Source organism: Xenopus laevis, chromosome 6L (assembly GCF_017654675.1).
Source record: "Xenopus laevis strain J_2021 chromosome 6L, Xenopus_laevis_v10.1, whole genome shotgun sequence".
Taxonomy (NCBI): domain Eukaryota; kingdom Metazoa; phylum Chordata; class Amphibia; order Anura; family Pipidae; genus Xenopus; species Xenopus laevis.
Genome location: NC_054381.1, coordinates 121026810 through 121032809, shown reverse-complemented (window position 1 = coordinate 121032809; position 6000 = coordinate 121026810).

Genomic DNA, 6000 nt, shown 5'->3' with positions numbered 1-6000 from the left:
CAGTGAAAAATTCACCAAACGCATTGAAGTCAATGAGTGTCAAAAGTATTTTGACACCCGCTACAATTTTTATACGCACTCGGTATAGTCAATGGGCGTCCGAATAATTTTGAAGCGCAACAATTTTATGCGCACGACTATTCTGACGCCCACCTAAATGTTTTTGATGAGACAGATTTTTCGGATAAGTTTCGTAAATTTATTTGCTGGTTGTGAAACACGGAAATTTGCCCCTGATGAATTTATTCATCCATCACTGGTTATTTTAAGAATCATTTCCTGTTTACCTGATTTAACTAAGCTCATATTCTCAAGGTTAGCTTTTTTATAGAGCAGAAGAATTTACTTCACTTCCCCTATAAAATGGAGAGATAAAACAAAAAACTAGGACTATCAAATATTTTGTCTTGGAATAAAAAAAATCAACAAAGGATATTTTGATTTTTGTGCCCCATTTAAGTGATTTCATAGAAAACAATTTATATAGACTAGGTGTAAGGGGTCATTCCATAATATAGTACCTGTAATGCATTCAAACTTTATAAAGTGACCTCAACCCTATTCTGTACCTCCCTATTCAGTAAATCAAATGTTGTTTTGACTCTGGTAGAGTAGGTAAAAAAGTGATTAAATTGAGATTTAATTCTTATGATACTTTGCCTACAAAGGCAGAAAAAGTGACAATTTTGATAAATGTTGTGGGTCTTAAATATAACTATTCAGTTATTCATTGGAGATTAAACCACAATGTGTTGTGTGATTAAAGGAAACAGGCGATGTTAGAATAGCAGTGAAAAATTAATAGGGTACAGATTTCACCAGGCTACTCATAAAGAAAATGAGGTTTATAACTTTATGACATCGTATTTGTAACAATGTTGTGATTAATGTGGGTTATAATAATGATTGTAGGAAAGCTTTAAGGTCTATGACGTTTGTAAATTATCAATATACAACACATTGTGTCTATTATTTATTATATAATTGCTATTTACATAGTCAAAGGGGCATCTAAGGGCCATATTTACTAACATTTAGGGAGAATTCTCAAGCTTTTTCCTTATAACCCTGAGATTAATATTTGTTTTCCCAAAATTTTCCAATTGGGAAAAACGTAACTATATTACCCTTTAAATGGTTGTTTCTATAACAAATATCTCTCTGCACAAAAAATGTTCATACATGTATGGAACTCGTTATCCAGAATGCTTGTGACCTGGGGTTTTGGGGATAACGGATCTCTCTGTAATTTGGATCTTCATACCTTAAATTTACTAGAAAACATAAAATAATCCCAAAAGGCTGGCTTTCCTTCCAATAAGTTTGTATCTTAGTTTGGATCAAGTATAAGATAATATTTTATTATTATAGAGAATAAGGAAATCATTTTTAAAAATGTGGATTATTTGGATAAAATGGAGTCTGTGGGAGATGGCCTTTCTGTAATTCAGAACTTTTTGAATATCGGGTTTCCAGATAACAAATCCCATGCCTGTACTATGTTTTCAATGGTTTGTAACACTTTCACAATCTCTATTATTTGCTGCAATTTTACCCTTTTAGCAATGGCATATGTGTGTGTGTGTGTGTACTGTAAATATACAGTATAGAAAAACATACCTATGTTTGCATGCAAGATTTACACTAATAACTAGTTCCATTGCTCAAAAGTGCTATGAACAAAACCTGGAAAATGTAAATCAATAAAACTGACATATGACCAAAAAATTATTTTATTTTCAGGAGGCAAAGGGAAGATTTGTGATCCATTCACTCTACACTATAAAACACTACATTACAGGGGTTATTTATCAAAGTCCGAATTTATCTCAATATATTCTGCTACAAACTCCGATCAAATCGACTCGGGTTTTTTACACTTATTTATTATTACATTTCCCTGAAAATTAGCATTTCAGAAAAAAATCTGATTTTCACAATTTTTTCATCCGATTTTCAGGAATGACACTATTTTTTCAGAATTTTCACCCGAAAACTCCAAAAACTTCGGGGTATTGCACAGAACCCAACGCACAAAAAATCATTGGGGCTTCTCCCATTGATGAATATGCAACCTCCACAGGTCTGCGATGCTGAATTTTCAGATTCTGACTTTTCAATCCTCAGGGTTTAATAAATTCCGAAAAATTCATGATTTTTTAAAAGTCTGATTTTATAAAAAAAAAAAAATCACGAATTTCTCATGATTTTTGCATTCGGAGTTTAGTAAATAACCCCCTACAGGTTATGTGCTGAATATATATTTAAATTCACCTGGCAGTGTTAAACACAGATTCAAAAAGTAAGGTGCACCATGGGCAAACACTTTTTTTTTACTGTATCCAGGCACTGGTCTCTTGTTGAAGATAAAATGTATATTAAGGAAAAACTATTGCCTAATAATCCTATATTTGGTGCAGTAACATTACTAATTACAATAACTGTGCTGCTAATAACAATTGCAACATATTTTATAGACTTATTAAGGTACTTGGACAGTTTCCCAGACAAGTCAGTTTCCTTTTCCTGCTGTCCTTCAGTATACTCTTTCAACACAACCACGTCTCCTAATAACAGGAAAACCATGCACTCATTATTGGGATGGCTTCCATGAAAAATCATATGCTGGGTTTGAAGAGGAGTGAATGGCATGGTAGAGATTGAAACAGATTTACATGAAATTGCTGCATAATATGTTCATTTATACATAGGATAGAGGATCTCTGGAGAGGTGGGTGAAATCAAGGGACATACTGTTACAGGGAGAGATTCAAGGCTTCATTTACTATAATGAGTAAAGTGCAAACTATTCACCATGTTTGTTTCCAAAAATATAATACTTTACTCTCCAGGAGTACACAATTTCACCCCAGTTAGTAAATCTGGCCAACTTCATTTAAGTTGCCCCTGCAATAAAATAAAAATAATACAGGCAGGACATGGGCATGCACATACAAGCCTGTCAGTTATTTATTATGGCATATATTTCATTATTTATGCATAAATCCTGCGGCAGTGGAGTATTGATGCCATTTGCCTTATTTATTTATTTATTTCCCTTTGCCTAGGCTTGTTCTGGAACAGGATCTTTGCTTCATAACTACCCAAAAATGAATGCTGAGTATGTTGACTAGCACTCTACACATGGCCTTATATTGTAACACCTCATCATCAGTCACCTGTTAGCATATCTAGGAAGGAAAAATTAAAGTCCCAGATAGTAGGGTTATATCTACATGACTCCCCCGCGCAAGAGCCTATGTGTCCCCTGCCTGTCCTCCAATAATAAAACGTTAACTAAATCAGTCAGTGGTATTTTAGCAAAGGGAGCGGCAGCTCCAAAACTGAGTGCATAGGCCTACGGCAATTTGTGGCACTTGGCATTCGGCATGCTGTTCTCTGGTTCACAAATAAGCCCTACTATATTGAGGACCCCATTGAGCCGGAGAACATGATCTGGCAGTATTGTTACCAGTTGGTCAATTACACCCACATCCTCTACATTAGTGATCCCCAACCAATGGCTCGAGACCAACATATTGAACAAGAACCCATTGAATGTTGCTCCCAGTGGCCTCAAAGAAGGTGTTTATTTTTGAATTCCAAGTTTATAGGCAAGCTTTAATTGAATAAAAACATTTGTATTGCAAAACAGAGCATCCTGCAGGCTGCCAGTCCCCATAGAAGCTACCAAGGGCAAAGCCTAGCTCTTATTTGGCACCCCCTGGAACTTTATGCATGCTTCTGTTTCTCCCCGACTCTTTAAACATTTGAATATGGCTTATGGGTAAAAAAGGTTGGGGACCCCTGCTCTACACCATTTTGAATTAAAAGGAAGCCTTCACTATTACAAAAATCCACTAGTGGGAATTCAATAAATATAATTCATAAATTGCTCATAGTTGCTCATAGTTCCTCATATATCTAACAATTTATTTGTAAATACTTTACTTACCTGAAACCCTGGGCCGGTGCTCCTATCAGGAGAAAACTGCACCGGCTCGGGGTTATTCCAGTGAGCACCACAGAGTGATCCTCTTCCAGCTTCTTTTTGCTTCAAATTTCCCAGGGGCAGATGCAAGCGCAGTTGAACGAAATAGGCGACTTTTTAGTTAAAGTTCGGCTTTTCGCTTTACTGCGCATGTGCAGCCTCGAGAAGAAGCCGGAAGAGGATCGCTCCATGGTGCTCACTGGAGGAACCCCGGGGCAGTGCAGTTTTCGCCTGATAGGAGCACCGGCCTGGGGTTTCAGGTAAGTAAATACAATCACTTGGGGGTGCCTAACATTTTGCACCCCCAAGTGGAAGAAGACTTTCCTTCTCCTTTAAAAATCACAAATCTTTGGGTTCAGTCATATTCCTAGTTGTAATCTTTTATTAAACATCAGCAGGCTCGACTTCAGCTCACACTGTGATTGGCTGTGGATTAATATTTAGTGAGCGAATTGAATATAGCACAATTTCTAAGAACTCTGATGTGGAATTTTCATTTTAGAAAGTGTCTGAAAGAAAAAGTATTAAACAGAGACGTAGAAACGCAAATGGTAGGACTGGAAGATATATTGCTGAGTAAATCCAGGGGTGTTAAGTAAAGCCTGTACATTTAGAATTCTCAAAGCAAAAATCTCCAAACTGTGGTTAAATAGAAATAGGGTAGTTCAGCTCTATTTCCCATCTATATATTCAATCAAAAACAGACATGGTTTATAATTCCTTTTCTTGCTTAAGTATGATAATTCTTCTTTTTTGTAAAAGGTTGGTGTGCTTTTGAATTGGGTATGGTATAGTGTGACATTGGATATTGCTCTGTTCTGTATTCCTGCAATCAGAAGAGCTCAAAAGCAAGAGAAATACACATGAAATAGGTTTGGGAATGCTGATTTCTCATGCCCACTAACATTAACAAATCTTGCCAGGGAGCTGTGATGGATAGAAGTTGAGAGTGATGGAAGAGCTGTGCAATTAGAGCTACAATGGTGCCAAAATCTACAGAAAGAATTGTGGATACTTTAAAACAAAGGCGGGAAGACACACCGCAATAGTTTAACTGCAGTAAGTGGAAACTTTCCTCATTCTCCCCATGAAGGGAAAATAAATGTAGATCTGCTGAAAGCTTTGACAAAGTAATGTTTTTAAAACGTTACCGGATTATTTCCCCAAACTCTTTGCTTCTTATTTGCTCTCTACCTCTTTCTGTCACTTTTCATCTCAGCCCCTCTTTCCTCGCTCTCTCGCTCTCACACTGACTGCCTATCATCCTGCTGTAATTGTTTCCAGATTTGTGTGGGAGGTCAGGGTCTGGGAGTGCTGCTTCATGCCAAGTTTATAAACAGAGCAGCGTTTCCAGATGGCCACTGGCTCCAGCCTGGCTAGCAGGTTGATTGAGACCAGAATAACAACAGGTGGAGGACAGACAATGATTTCCTTGACACTTATTTTACTGCTCTGCCTACCTCTTCCCCCCCCCCCAATACCTCAAGATGTGTTATAACACCTCAAAAAATACACGACAAAGCAAAAATGAACAATCCAAAATATTTAATGGGAGAAGAAATGTTGCATGAAGCATGACGCATTACTATTTTCATTCCCACTGCTGTTACTAAATCTGCAAATGAAGCCCACAGTCACAAATATTAACTGTTTCCAATCCTAACAGGCCTGGCTGAAACATGGGGATGATTTAAGCTCCTTTAAAGGAGAATTCAACCCTAAAGTTAAAAAAACCCTACCCTGTACCCTAAATAGACCCCCTCCCTCCTCCCCCCAGCCTAAGTGTTACCCCAGGCAAATGCCCCTATCTTTTACTTACCCCTCGGTGCAGATTCAGGCATCAGATTTCATCGGAGGCCATCTTCAGTTGCTTCAGTAAACTTTGGAATGAGACCGGCGCATGTGCAGTTGTCGCGAAACAGAAAATTGCTCGAACTGCACATGTGCCACAACGCCGGTCTCATTCCAAAGATTTCCGAAGAGAAGAAGATGCCTAAATCTTCGCTGAG